General features: G+C 31.4%; 1 protein-coding gene across 10 annotated transcripts in view; it reads right to left on the reverse strand.

Moving 5' to 3' along the window:
• Positions 1–16,616, reverse strand: part of LOC725894 (protein rhomboid) — a 145,740-nt gene that overhangs the window by 90,138 nt on the left and 38,986 nt on the right. The window contains exons 1-3 of one of the 10 annotated variants that reach the window (XM_026439612.1): positions 16,019–16,397; positions 3,844–3,914; positions 548–3,028 (exon numbers count right to left, since the gene is read on the reverse strand). The exons of 3 other annotated variants lie outside the window; for them this stretch is intronic. The gene's annotated coding sequence lies outside the window, so the exon portion shown is untranslated. Of the gene's footprint in view, positions 1–547; positions 3,029–3,839; positions 3,915–4,409; positions 4,596–5,359; positions 5,495–16,018; positions 16,398–16,616 lie in introns of those variants that run through there. 6 more of the 10 variants (XM_016911212.2, XM_026439614.1, XM_026439615.1 and 3 more) reach the window with 6 other exon arrangements.

Below are 16,616 nucleotides of genomic sequence, written 5' to 3' on the forward strand. Positions count from 1 at the left end.
ATGCAGCGAGAGCCAACCTCTCGTAGAAACACGTCGAAAAATAGAAAAGAATTCTTTGAATTCTTTGAGCTAAGAGTCGGAGAGTGTGTTAGTTTATTCGTGATGGAATTAATTAAACCATAATTTCGTTGGGATTATGTAGGTACCGTGAGAGTTGCAGAGCAGGAGTTGGATATTTGGATTAGATAATTATAGAAAGTGTGGATTTTGATGTGGAAACGAAAATTCACGAAACCTGATGACATGCTTGAAAATGAATTTTTTTGAAAGAAAAGAGAAAAAAATAGAATATACAATTTATAGAAAATATCCAGGAGAACAGACTCTTCTTCTAACAAGAATTATAAAATTTCCAAGTTCCAAGAATTCTAAAGAAAAACTTTTAATTAAACTTGGAACAATTCCTTTATACAAATTGAATTGTTCTTAAAATGGAAAAAAATCACTTGGTCACAATTATCTCCTCAATTTACAGATTTAACGATATCTCTCCATTTGCTCATAAAATATTAAGAATCTTGACCAAACCCATTCAATTCCTTCTAACCTTACTCCTCGGGATCTTCCATCGTTCTTACATCTTTACCACGTCTCCAGTTAGCTTTTCCATTCGACAAAAGTGGCTTGCACGAGGCTGAATCTCTTCATCCTCCCTTTTGGCTCGTGTCTCCCTTTCACCGGTGAATCTCTGCACCCTGGTATTCCGTCACAGATGAGCCAGCACCGGAAGCCACTCGTGGAACCTCAATATCTTATCATTGGTCTCCTCGTCCCAGAAAAATACACGAGAAGCCACCGCATGAAACTCGTCCCTTCTCTATCTCTTTCTCCTTATTCTTCCTCCCTCTTTTTATTCTTATTCTCCTTTTTTTTTCCTTTTACTTCTTTATTCTTATTTCGAAGAACATTTTCTAATCTTCCTCCTTCTTATTTTGCGAGGAATTTTCTTCCACTTCTTTCCTCTTTCTCTTATTTTTTAAATTATCCTCGAGGCTTTGACCCTTCCTTTGACTCCTCTTTCCTTTTCTTTTCTTTTCTTTTTCTGGAGATTCTTATGGTCTTACGTATCGTTCAGTTTCCAGTTTACGTTCGACTTGGCCACTTCTTGGAAACGCCTCGCTTCCTTTTCCTTATCACCGCAACGCCGCTTTTCACCCTCCTTTCGACCCCGTTCGACCACCCTTTCCGTCACGTTCTCGTTTCAAAGATCGTCGCTTAAACCCTTACCGTACGCGACACGTTTCCTCGATGAAACATTCTATCCCCGTATCCCCGATTCGATACGGGAAATATCCGATCCGTTCCGAATATTTTTCCGAATTTTAAGCAGAAATCAAGGTATTACCAGTGAGAAAATCGTCGAGATTCTGAAAAATTATATATACATACACATTATAGAATCCTTAAATAAAGTAATCGAATCAAAAAGTATTCGATGAAACTTTTTGAAGATAATTTTGAGAACAAGTTGGAATGAAATACGAATATTCGATCTAAGGAAAAATTCTTAAAGAACTTGTACCCGTTCGAGAAGCCTGATAAACGTTATTTTTTTAATTTCTCTTTCGAACATCTTTCGAACGCAATTATAAATTTATAATATTTCAATACTTCATTTTGATACATCGAGTTACGTAGAGCGTAAGATAAACGAAAATAAATCTGCTATTCAATAACACAGTAAAATTACTCTTCTTATCTTCGAAAGAGAACGAATCAAAAACGATACAACGAAAACAAACGGATACGAAATAATTCCTCGACTTTCTCGCCGCGCGAAAAATTCTTTCGATTCTCGCACGAACCAATTTTCGCCGCGAAAGTGAAATTTTTCACAGCGTGTCCGACTATTAACATGGGTAAGATCTGGTCAACGTAACGTTCGCAATTTCGTTTACGAAATTCCGAAAACGCGCGTCTCTACGAAGGAAAAGAAGGAACGCCACGAGGGGGGCGCCATGTATTTCCGGAATGCGGCGAGAAGACAGGAGGAAAGCGGAAAAAGAAGAGCCTTGGCGTGCAACCGAGTTGAAAATAAACCGAGAAAACAACCTTTTCCAAGCAACCTCTTTCTCCCTCGAAATGAGCGAAACGCCACTTATCCATTTCCTCCGATCGAAATTATAATATTGGAGGAGATAAATAATATTGCAAATAAGATTTTTTAGTAAGATCGAAAGAATTTATCAATTAATCCCCTCCAAGTGGTCGAAAATATCCTATTCTCTTGAAAGAATTTATTAATCCATCTCCTTCTTTCTCTAAATAATCGAAAATATCATAGATTCGATACCATATTTATCCTATTTTCTCCTCTTCCGAAGAATCGAATATAAAAATGTTGGAAACGAACAATTCTTTTCGAATGTATTTCTGATAGCTTTTCGACAGCCTTCTCGATTAATCCGGGAAGGAAGGGTGGGGGGAGGGAAAGGAAAAAAGAAAATCTGGGCGAAGAGAGCGCATCGTGGCGAATCGACCAAATCCCTCGGAAATAAAGGCGAGCGCCCGGGTTTCTGGTTCGCGCTCAGAAATTAATTCCCGGACTCATTAAAGTAATTAAAACGAGGGAGGAGGGGCGGGAGAAAGACAACTAGTAAATGGAGAGAGGGAGAGAGAGAGAGATGAGAAGCTGTAATGAAGGAGGCTTCGAAAGTTGGAAACGTTGGGCTGGAAAAGTGCAAGGCACACCTGAGCTGCTTTGATTAATCTGAATGTTTGAATTAAGGGGAACGGAGGGAGGAGAGGAGAGGGATCACAAAGGGGGAAATTTAGTGTGTTGTTGGATATTTGATCCGCTTTGTGCCTTGGGCGCAATCCTTTATTATCAACGCTTTCCTCATTTTGTAAATTCACTTGTCGAACACTCGTTTCCAATTTTTCTTTTCACGTTTTCTTTTTTTTTTTTTTAAAGTAAGGCAAAGTTGTCTGCTCTCTGCTTCGTTTGTTTGGTTGATACAAATTTTATTTGAGATATCCGGAAACGTTGTTGGCATCATCAAAATCTTTGTAGTGTAATAATTTTTTCCTAAAAAAAATTCATTGGGTATTAAAAAAAAAGGGAAAAGGATTAGCTCGTTTTCTATTTAAAAAGAAAGAAAAAAAAGGAAACGAAGTTAATATTTTCATTAAGGTTTCTGAGAGAGCAATTTGCAACATTTCATTTGGACTAATGACCACTTTAATTGGGAACTACCGCTTTGAATGAATATTAAATCGTTGGTGAAATAAATATTAAATATACAGGGTAGATTGTTACGTTACAGTCTCAATTATTTTCATTATTAACTGAACGTCGGCTCTCGCTGTGATATTGTAATATTACGTAACGAAGAACGTGTAAGATATTTAAAAAAAAAAAAAAGAATTGCCGTGTTACGTAGAATATTTTTTTTTGCACAATAAATAAAAAAAAATTGAAAAGAATTGAGAGTAAATTATTATCGTTTTTGAATTTTGCAAGGGAATTTTATGATACAACGAGTGAAAATTTTACAGAACAGAGTTAAATTTTTTGATGAATTATAAAATCATTCGAAAAATTGAAAATCATTAAAAATTGTGTGAGGAAGAGATCTACGAGAGATTTTATTTCACTCGTTTAATATTCGATATTTAACGCGTAATTTATCAATTCAAATAATATTATTAGTTGGTAAATTATTGTGTAAAACGATGCAAGGTAATGAATAATAAATTGTACGGTATTGATATGTATCAATGGTACATTATTAATAAATTTTAATAATTACTGATGTTTCGAAAATTCGTATTAACAAAAGGTGGAAAATAAATGGCAAATTTCGAGCAATAAAAATTGATTCATCACGCATACATACATACATTCGTCGATCCACACAAAATTTCCATTTTTTCCAAGGGGTGAGAAGAGAGCCAATTCCATTCGGTCATACCTGAAAATAAATAATGAATGATTAATAACGTTGATAATTCATATTATACCTATTATCATTATATTGTAGCTAAAATATTAATGAGTTATTATTACGATATTGCAATTTAAATATTGCTAAATAATTAACATTCCAATGAAAATTATTGTAGGATTCTTGAAATTATAAAAATCAACTCGCATCTCATTCCAAAGATAATAATATGATCAAAATTTTTATTACACTTGCAATAAGCTGCAAATATTATATCATTGAAAATCAATAATAGAATTAATTCTTATGATACATTAATCTTTAAAAAATATCACATCATTAAATAAGATAAAAATCAATCGCATTTCACATCTCAAACCTCATCTCAAAAGCTAAACTCTTAAGCTAAAATTCTAATGATCAAAATTTTTAATATCAAAATTTCCAAATCACCAAAGAAATGCCAAATTAATAAAATTAAAACGAAGAATATCTCATCCCAAAAACTAAATACTAGCTTACCTAATTAACCTAAAAAAAACATTTCTCTTAAAATTCTTAACCATGTCCAAAAATTTCCACAATAGTAATCCACTAAATACCAAATAAATAAATAAATAACGATCTTCACCGCACGAAACCTATTCCATAAAGTTAAGCATCGAAAACGTAGAAAATTCGATAACGACAAACAAGCGTTAGCTTCCCCTTACACGGTCGAAGACCAAGTCTGGAATAACCCGGGGCAATCTTAACAACCTCCCTCCGGTTCCTTTTGTTCGAGACAAGGGTTGCGAAACTGGGTCGCGAAACCTTGGGCCGAGTTAATAACGCGGAAGAAGGTTGGTTTGCAAAGGGGCGGTTGGCCATCGGTTCGCCCGCCAAATTTGCATACTGCATTATGCACGTATGCATGCACGTATGTATGCAAGTTGCAGGGAGAAATAGACCGACTCTCAAAGCGCCACTTTTTCCTACCTTTTCACGCCTCGAATCCCCGCTCAAATGGAATTTTCCACTGGAATATATTATATAATTAAATAGGAGGAGTTATCCTGGCTATACAGTTTCAGAAGCGGGCGTGCAAAATGTATTTTGACGATCAAACGCTTTTGGATGGTCTATGGGCTGTTTACCGATTTCTGCGAATCGAGGAACTAACTCTATATGTGTATATTTGTGTGAACTTGTTTGTATTTAGAGGCTGCGCGCGCCTATGCGTGTGTACGTGTATGTGTGTGTTAGAGTTAGATTAAGTTTGACTATTGAGTATGCATAGTGGGAGCAGTTGCCGATTATTGCAGTAATGAAACAAATAAGTGGATGAATCTAATTGATGAAGATTGCTATTTCCTAATTTCCTCTCCCTCTGTTTTTCTCTCTCTCTGTCTAGAAATAATGTATGAAATCATCTGTTTATCTTGCGAAGAAGAATATATATATAGTAAACAATAACAATATAGATTACTCACTGAATTCCTGATGGTTTAAGCGAAACAATTAATCCAACTACACAGACAATTTTAACTTCTTTCTCAAACTGTGTTTGCACAATGGAAACATAAGTTAACAAGCGAGTCTCAATTTTTGTACATCAACTTTTAAAATCAATCTCCATCTCATAAAATAACCTCATACTCTACACCGTACCTTCATACGTAATGAATATTTATCACACCAGGCATCGCTAGTGTATACTTTTTACACAACAATACGCGCTACAAATAAGAAGACAGGAAATGAAGTCACGAAAGAGAGAAAATGCACCAAAAATTCTCAATTACTCACAACCGAAACTGGGCCATACGACGAAGGAGCGTAAAAATGCGAGCAGAAGATTTTCTGCTAATATATCGCAGTCATCTCCATGCAGCTGGCAAAAGATACCAGACGCTTTCCACGACAATTTCAACCGGGATTACCATATACTCGCGACCAGCCATCGTTTGTGTACACTTCTACGGTTACTGCCACCGGCACTGTTCATTTTTCTTCCCCGGTGGACTATCTTTATCACCCTACGTGCAACGATGAATTACACGGTTGTACACGGTAATTCCCTCGTTCAATGGTGTATTTTTGTTTTTGTTTTTTCTTTCTTTGAACAAAGGGGAAGGATTATTAATTATCGTCAACGATTTCACAATTAAGAGATGAAAACACAAGAGAGGATATTTTTCAAATGACGAAATAAATGAATTTTAAGTTAAGATGGAAATATAATTACGCGTATTTATTTCAATCAATGCATCATTTATATATGAAATAAAAATATCCTTTGGATCTCATCTTTTAATAGAATTATAGTTGAAAAATTCTTTTCTACATAAACAAGAATATTATCTAAAGGATTTGAAAAAAAAAATTGCAGAGAAAAATTAAATGTAAAATTGAATTATTAGAAAAAAATAATAATAATAAATAATTGACAATTCTCTTGGAAAATTCTTCTTGCCTGGATGACTACCAAATTTATTACATACCTATATTTATCAGACAATACTGTACTATACTTCGATGCAGTCGAAATTGGCAATACTTTCAAGTGACAGAAAAGAAGTATCACCCCGTGGAGCGGAGAACCAAGAGAACCAAGGGGTGAGATTTATTTGGACAGATTTAGCGATTTTTGCACTCAGTGGTGAAGGTTTACGATGTGTAACAGGGGTGAGGTTTATGGAATTTATGGAGGAAGAGAAATTAGTTTGCGGCCAGGAAGGATTGAGATGGAAAATTTTCCTAACTGCTTGTGCGAGTTAAAAGGTTGTTTAAATCGGTGTGTGCAGAATTAAGTAATGGAATAATCTCAGACGAAAAAAAAAAAATAAATAAAGAGAAAGATACAATTCAAAGAAGAATTCGTAAAAATAATTCGTTGGAGGATTACATTTAAATAATTAAACGCAAGGTAGAAAAAAAAAAAAGGAAGAAGAAGAAGAAAGAGCGGGTAGTGGAATTTACTTGGAGGATATTTTTACGTTTAGTGGCTGAACTTTATGGTGTGCAACGAGAAAGTTTATGCAAAGGGGGAAGAGAAATTGCAGTTCGCGATTACCGGGGATTGGAAAAGATCTCATAGGATTGAGTTAAATGTAAAATTTTACGGGATTAAGGTAAATTGATTTTTGACGTGTTCAGCATTTCTACTTAGTCAGAATCTTCAATTTCTTTCTTTTTTTTTAAATTTGCAGATAACGTGTACATTATGATACATCAAACGAAATTTATATCTCTGATTTATAAATTAGATAAATTTATGTAAACGCGTGAAATAAAATATGCTTTTTTTTTTTCGCATAAATCGTGTCTCGAATATTTAATGAAAGCAATTTACGCATGATTCTCTGCTCTCTCTCTCTCTCTCTCTCTCTCTCTCTCTCTCTCTCTCTCTCTCTCTCTCTCTCTCTCCTCAATGATTTATTTTATACATTTAGTATGTACATATTTCAGATTTGATATTTAAAATTCAACAAATTTTTACGAATAACAATAGATAAATTAAATACACATGAAATAAGAATCTGAAATATATATAAAGTTAAATATCTGTAAATAATTCTACGTACAGTATAAAAAATATAAAAAAAAAAAAAGAAAAATAAAAATACAAATATTTCACTGTAATATTATTCTATTACAAATACTTGTTATTTCTATCACATCCTGTTATTGAAAACTTTATATACGCCGAAATTGCGAGCGTATATTTTCCTTGAATAAATATTATTCATCGATCTACATTTCGTTTTATAAATAAGTCTGGTATTATCAACAAATGAGAGCTGTCTCTTGTTATTCTCGATTTTTCTAATGCGAAGAATCACGATAATTAATTGCAAACGATTAAACGATTCGAGAAGAAATTAAGCTTGATACGGTCAAAGGTCACTATTAATTATGATATCATAAGTTTCTGGCCTGAATCGCTGCATTCATGATTGTGATACGCTATTCAATTCTCCACTGAATGGGGACAGACAAGTTCCAGAAACTCTGATTAAAGTTTCAGCTTCTTGGGACTCGAGGGTATAAGTTTCTTTAAGCATATGAAGCTTGGCGCTCTCGAAAGTGACAATCAAACTCTGTGACATAGCTCGAGAGTTCATTCTCAGTATGACACAAATAAACGATAACTTTGCCAACGTGTACATAATTAATTGAAATGTTTAAAAAATCGAATTTTTTTTTTATAATTTTAATGGTCAAATATTTAAAAATCGTGAGATTTCACTTTTCGTCGATCACCGGAGAATTTTTATCGAGTTGATTCAATTTCGAAAACACTTGGAAATCGTTGAAATTCGATTTGACGTATGAGTGTATCATCAATTTAATGACGAGGACAACAAACTTGTCAAACTTTTACTTTCTTTCTCTTGAAAATTTTTACGCTCAATTTGATTTGAAAATATTTATCATTTCAAGTATGTATATTCACCCATAACGATTCTTGATTTCTCTGAAACGAAATAAGACAAATATTAAAACAAATTTTATATTTTGTTTTGCAAACAAAAATCAGCGATCAACTTACTGAAAAATCTAACCTTGCAAAAATTGTTGTCTGTTCTCGCTCGCAAGGATCGTATTTTCGATGAAGGCCGCTTTTATCGGATGGCCTTCGGCACTTTAGATTACCGTGTGCTTCGCCAGTTTCCAAGATAGATAGGTTCGATGGAAACGTGGACTGACAACGAAGTATTGCGCACCGTGCAATCTCCGGATAGATAGAGACGCGCGATGCAAGAATTTCCATCCACCGCTTTTGAATTTCCCGCGCTCCGATACGCCTTCTTTATCGCGGACGCCGCGCGAATTTTAAATTAAATCACCTCTTCCGCGCGAAAGATGATTCGATTTAAGGATATATTAAGGATATTTTCCGCGATTGATTTAGATTTTTATGGATGTGAATACCAATATGATTGGCCACAAGATAATAATGTATTGATTATTAATTAATCGCTGTAATAAAAATTGTATTGTAAAGTTAATTTGTTAGAACTATTATTTTATTATTACTGTTAGAGAAATTAATATTTATATTAATTATATATAAAGTTTTTTTTCGAACATTAAAAATCGAATTATAAAAAAAAAAGACTTATCCAAATTTATTCAATTCTATCTAAGAAAAAATTAAATTCTATCAAGATCAGTAGAATAATATAAATTACTAAAGTTATAATATAAATAATATATATTATATAATAAATATATAATATAATTATATAATAAATAATATAAATTACTAAAAAAATTACTAAATAATATAAATTAATAAAGTTTTTATAAAAATTCTTTAAAAAAAAAATAAACAAAGAGCTACATTTCACTTAGTTTAATAGATCATTTCAAACATACCGTTTCCTATCATTCATTCGATCCACCAAGCTCAACGTATATTATATTACAACCCAAGCTTAAATTTCAAATATGAGCCGACCGATACCGAGAAATAATCGGTTGGGTGAACGTGGCACGGCAGGTTAAAAAGTGAGATCCCCATGCCGCGTTCTTGTCACGTTTTCGACTCATTGGATGGCTGGTGGTCGATAACGAGAAAGATTTCCGGCAAGGCAGAGGAACGGGTTGGCACGAGCACGGGTTACTCTGCCCACGAATTTCCGACTTTCCAAGCCGCTCGTTTTCCAAACCTCCTTTATGGTTGCCAGAGCTTCCTGTCCCTCCATCTTTAAGAAATATTCGCGGAAATATTAGCTCAATAAAGGATCGAAACAGCAATTGTAAAGAGTCGATAGAAACTTGGAAAGTTAATAAGAAATTAGTAAAATGAGATTCTAAAGATATTTTTATTAATTTGACGAGCGATGAAAATTATCTTTCATTCATCGTTAATTTCATAATAAATTCATGATAAATTATATGTAATTATGATTTAATATTTTGAAAAAATCGAGTTAAATTATCACTTGAATTTTCAATTTCTTAGATTTAAAATAATTAAATCTATGTTTATGGATTCTCTGCTTTTCCATGCTGTTCCTATTATAATTTCTAAAAAATAAAATAAAATAAACTATTTTGTTAAAATTATAAATATTTCATGATTCTGCTTAATGAAGATTGAAAAATTGTTCAAATGATTAATTATATGTGGATAATATTTTTCTACAATATAATTATAAATAATATAGCAATTGTTTAAAAATCTAGAATTAATATTAAAGAGAATTTAAATTTACTGAAAAAAAAAAACAAAAATACTATTCTATCTTAAAAGAAAAAAATCAAAAAATTTTGTTTTCCTATACCTTCAATAAATTTATCCTAAATATACATGCAAAAATTTATTTAAAATCCGACATATCATTAGAGAAAAATTATTGAAGAAAAATAAACAAGAGGAAATTTTGAAATAAAAAATATATGTATTAAACATTTCACTTCTCAACATTTCATATATCAAAATCCTTTACATTTAAAATTACACATCTTTAATAAATATATTCTTTCATCCCTGTATGTAACTGATTCCATGAAAATTTAAAATTGAATTCCCAAAAGTACTCAAGAAATCACGCAAAACTCTCTCGAACTACTTCCAAAGAACAAAGAACAATAACAGGAAGACCTTAATTATTTACAACAAAACGTTGTTAAAACTCTCTCAAGAGCGAGACCGTATTTATATACCATATTTTCCCCCGAGACATGACAAAAGAAATACTTTTCTAGAATATAACAAAAGCGAAGCACACCCTGTAACATGTTCAATTTATCTGATACACGTTCTTCATAACGTTGACAAAGGCGATTCCCACCTAACGTGATAGAATGGGAACAAGCATATTCTCATTTGGTGTACAGGATCTCTACGGCCACGAAATCTTGGACTTCCTTTTCCGAATCCCGTTCCTCGTCCATTCCTTCGGCCAATCCCTCGTGATTCGAGGAAATGAGACGTTGGCGGTCTTCCAGGGACACCCTTGCGTCGTTAAAAGGATTCACGAGTCTTTGACCTGACAATAACAAGTTGCAGAAAGGTGAGGGAGTGATATAGGGAGGCGATCCAGCCTTGCATGATGTGAATAGATCACTTTACAAGAAGGTACAAATGGTAAGATTCGAATGGCGATACATGGTGGAAAGAAAGCGGATATAATGTTAATGAGGCAAGGATCTTGAGTTGAGATTAAAGTAAGATGAAGATGGATGAGAATATAGAAGTTGGTGAAATGAGAAAAATGAAAGATTGTAAAAGAAAAAGGTTTGATGTGATTATAGGTAAGAATTTAAGGATGAAACAAAATATTGTTGGGAAGTTGGTAAAATAGTGGAAGTTGTTTAAAGTGGAAAGTAGAATATAATAGTAAAAGATTATAGATTATATAAATTTAGATATAAAGAATATTAAAGTGTAAATAGCTGTTCTTTGGAAAATAGAAAAGTTTAGAAAATAGTAGTACATAGAAAATCAAAAATAAAAAAAGTTTGAAATGGTGTTGAAAAATTGTAGATTATAAGTTAATAAAGAAGAATATTGAAATACTAAAATATAAAAGTATTGAATAGATAGCAAAATAATCTTGATTAATTTGAATGGAAAGAAAATAAAAAAGACTTGGATAAATTAAGAAAATAATAATAAATGTAGAGGAGAATTAATGTAATGGTGGAAAAATGTAAATTAAAATAATTAAAAGAAAAATATTTCATATATTATAATACATAGTATAAAAAGAGAGTGATTATTTGATTATTTTGAATGGAGAAAAAGATTTAATATAGTGTTTGAACACTTTAGATAGTAAGAATTTATTACTGGTAATGAATATTCATGGCTAGATAAAAAACTGTCTTAGTTTTAAAATAGAAGGTAAAAGAGGTTTTATATAGTGTTGGAGTACTTTAAATTCTATTTGTAAATGGAAATGAACACTCAGGAATATATAAAAAAGTAGTCTTGTAAAGGGTGGAAAATAAAAAAGAGTTGAGCACTCTGAATTCCATGGAGAAAAATATCCAAGAGTATATGAAAGAATTTTTTAAGATAGAAAATGTTATATAATATATTGATATAGTACTTTAACATGATATTAAATATAATATGATATAACATAAAAAAAATGCAATATATAGCAAAATATCTTTTTTATAAAATATAATAATTTTAATATAATTTTGTATTACTTTGAACTCTACAATATATTAAGATATAAAAAGGTTATATTAAAAAAGATGATATTGGAATACTTTCAAACCTTATAAATTTAGAGATAATTCTGTAGCAATATTTACGATTCTGTATAATATTTCAATTCTCTCGAATTTATGGTGGTTATTTTTTTAAAAATAAATCGAATATTATTATATTCGAGTATTATCGATAATTGTTATATTATAATAAATTTTGAAACGGAAAAAAAATGAAAACCAAAAAAGAGAAAATATTTTAACTAAATTTGCGTTAAATTTACTTACTATCTTTAAAATCTTATTTCTTTTCCAAAGATTAAAAAATTCTATAAATTTAAAAATAATTCGTTGTAATTTTTACTGATTTACAATACCCTCTATCGGATTCTATAAAAACTAAGAGCAAGTAGCCATCATGGTTGCCACAATAGAAATTTATGTTTGCGAGTGAACTAGATATCCAAAGGATCTTTGACTTCTCTAGGGAATCTAGTGAGCTAGGGATTGTTAACCAGTTTAACCGGTCTGTGAGTAAACTGCGGTGGATCTTTAATGATTCGAGTTCTCAGGGATCTATGATGCGTCTCACGAGTTTAGAGATAATTTGTGGTATCTTACAGCTCTGTAATGATCCCTGATGGGTTACGACTTACAGAATAATATCTGTAGCTGTACTTCTTAATGATACAGTGAATTATACATATGTGTTCGTAAATCGACTACGATGCAATTAGCCTAGTTTTACGCGTTTGAAACGATTTATACAGTGTTCCAGTGAGATTCGATTAATTTTGTAATATGTGAATAGTGCACAATGTTGATGAAAGTGACGTCATATCAGGCATATTAAAATCGATTTTTAATTTAGAAAAAAATACCATTATGCCCTGTTTTCAATGCGTTTCATACATATCTAATTTAAATGAATTCTCCATGCTTATTGGCTCGTACGTGAATTCAATTATTCCGTGAATTCGCTGTGAAAAAATTTATCACGGTAATATTAACTTGAATCATTACGACCATTCATACATTTATAATCGAACAAATTAATTAAATCGGTTTTTTATTTTCTTTTCCTTTTTTTAATTCTTTCTTGAATAGCAACGTAACCAGCCATGTTTGAATTATAATTGCTTCAAATTCGAGTTAACAAAGCATTAGTATTATGCTACTCTCTGTAATATAAACGTTAATGTAATATTAATGTAACGGTACAATGTACGTTGCATTACAATTACATTATTCTATCTGTCATTTTCAATTCTTATTGTATTTCTACAAAATTAATATAGATTTACGATTTTGATAATTTAAACAATTCCTAATTGATGTAATATTAATGTAGATGAATTTTAAAATATGTACAAGAATTAATTTTTTTTTCTAGTTATTATACTAGATTTTATATCGATAACATTTTCAATGTTATTCAACTTTTGATTTCAATGATTTTTTCGTAATAAAATTTTAATTGTAGAATATAAATTTACAGTAAATCTATCAATATAACAAATATTCGGATGAATTTGAAAATTTTTTGAAGAGAAAATAATTAAATAACTTTTTAATTTTACGTAAAATAAAAAACTGTGAACGTAAAGGTTAGGTTTTGCGAAGTAACATTCGAAATAGCTTTTTTATAATATAATAATGTTAAAAGTTTTATGAAATTAAAATATTATTCGAATAAAAAAAAGAAATATAACTCTATAAATATTAAACACGATAAACACTATAACAAAGATAATCAATGACGATCATTCTTATAAAATCTCGATGCAATAAGCCAAAACAAACAAGGCGGCAGAGACACAAGACAATAAGAAGCTCGAATACAATTTTCCATGAACAGCAGATGAGCTCTAGAAAACTTTTGAATCTTGTTCTTGTATTCGCTAAAAAAGTTTCATCGTTTCCATAGTATTAGACTTCATCTCCCACTCTCTTTCTATATCTACGTCTCCATATGTATATCTGTACATATAGGATATACAGAGTGGTCCAATAATTTTAGCCAATTTGTTTTTAAAGGTATGAAAAAGATTTTATTTCTAAATGATAAAAATTTGTATAATTGTATAACTTTAATTTAAAAATATATATGTTTATTTATAATTAAAATTAAAAGAAAGTATAATCTATTCTGTGATTTGTAAATATTTCATCACTCTGTGTGCAATCTTTTTCATTTATTTCATATTGCAATCTCAAAATATATTAAAATATTTTAAATTTCACCAAAATTTTAATCAAAATATCGAATAATAATCTTTTTTCTTGTATAACGAGTATTGTCGTTTCTCCATGACGAGTATATTCGTCAAACATAATTAACAGATAAAACACAATTAAAAGAGAGGGGGAGAAGGGGATCAGATTCCCAAGAGATCAAATTATATTTTAAATAAATAACAACCGAATGCAAATCTGTAATCCAGTTTTCCAAAACTGCTTGCTTCTTCCTTCCATAAAGTCTAGAAAAGCTTAAATACGCCGATCAAAGTCAATCCAAGTTTTCTCCCTCGAGATCGAAAGTTTCGGTTCGAGTTGACGCCTTCCGATGTCAAACCTAAGAGAAAAGTTACCCAGTTCCTCTTTTCTTTTTTTTCTTTTTTTTTTCTCTCCTTTTGCTTCCTTGGTAATTGCCTGTACGTATATACCTTTAGGATCTTCTGCCGGGATTCTTGAACAGAGTATACCCAGATAAGATATTTTTGGCGCATAGCCAACCCCTGATTCTGTCCCCTAAAAATTCGCGAATAACTTCGTTATTCGTGGAACAAAAATCTTCTCTCTCGTACAGATATTGGTACGTATTTTTCACGCGTATACAGGATGGCTCGATAGCATCGATAACTTTGAATATCTCCATTATATTTAAAAATATGAAAGAAGTTTACGTGGATGTTGATAATCACGTTATTTTGGATATAGTATTAAATAATTCTGGTCTGAACATGTGATAATAATTTTTACTTTTTATTGCAGTATCCATTCCTCTCCAATTCTTTCTTTCTTAATGTTGGACAGTTTGTTTAAATTAACTCGACGAAACTAAAGAGAATTGAGGGAGTTCCCTTCAAGGTGTAGACGATAACTTTAGGAGATACTCTTGACTGACGTCGATGAAGCTAGATTAGTTCTAGTCAAGGCATAAGAATACTCGATATCGTTTTTATACAAGGAGAAAAAAACTTTGCAGACAACAATGGCACCACAATGGAATTAAGGATTCAATCAAGTACTTTCTTTTTCAATTTTCTATTATACTATACAATATTTATAAAAAAGATAATGACAATAAAGAGAAAATGGTGTAGATGGCTTTATACAAATCTTTTGAATGATTAGAAAGATAATTTTTGGAAAGGATATAAATTGAAAGCAATTTGAGTAATAGAATGGAAATGATATTGTCGTTTAACAGGTTGGCTTGTAAATACCGTTGTTCTATCTCCGATGCATCAAGTACTGGATTTGTAAATAGGTATCCACATACCATTATTCTCTATTCCCGGTAAATCACTATAAAATTAACCCTCGAGCGTATACAATTCATCAAATGAAAATCATTGTTTGTGTTTCATAGTAACACAAATATTTCATCGCTATTATGATGTTAATAAAAAGTTGATTGGTAATTAAATTTTTATTCATACAATTTGGAATTCAAAAATCATTTATTCCTTTGCTCCTTGTATCTACAAAAGAACATTATTTTAATTTCTATTTCATTATTTACAGATTTATTTTATCTTCTTCAATAAAATTTATTTTCTTCTAAATTTCTAAAAAGAACATTTCAATTATTTAATGTGATGTATAAATATGTTACAGGTATATATTGTACGTATGTATTCCGCATTCTCCATTTTTCAATTCTCTCTATTCCACACAAAAATCGATCAATCATCCGCAAGAGTGGTGGAAACTACACTATATCTAGGATATAGTTCACACCGATTCACCTAAAAATTCCGGCAGAGTCGGGCGTAAATCTCCAGGGAGGGCGCCATTAAAAATTTAGATCCAACCCTGAAGGACACAATTCTCGCCATCGTTTCCCGCAGCCACTACTGGAAAACTGGAACTGATTCTGTTGATTTATGCGGCTAATATAGCCATTAGAAGAGATTTATCACGTCGAAAGAGGCGCATGGCGAACGTATTAATATTTACGTTTCCACCAGCTTGATATCTAACACGCTCGTACACTCACGCTGAGCCCATATATATACGTGTGTGTGCGGGTGTATGATACACACTGCTTTCAATGACACGTGAATTATTATTGTAAAATGATTTTTATTGCTGAATTTTATCATGGATGTGCAAACTATTCTCAAAATTTTATTGTTATTTGAAAATTTGTTGGATTGATGTGCATGGAATTATTCAATTTGACAGTAATACTTTTGTAATTTATTTATATAGAATATCAATATTTTTTCTTTGGAGGATACATATGAAAAATTGATTCTAGAAGCCAAAACAAATACAAAATTTGAAAGAAAGATAATATATTCTTTTTCTCACATTGAAAAAACTATTGATATTCCACACCAC

This window comes from Apis mellifera, linkage group LG3 (genome assembly GCF_003254395.2).
Source record: "Apis mellifera strain DH4 linkage group LG3, Amel_HAv3.1, whole genome shotgun sequence".
Lineage (NCBI taxonomy): Eukaryota > Metazoa > Arthropoda > Insecta > Hymenoptera > Apidae > Apis > Apis mellifera.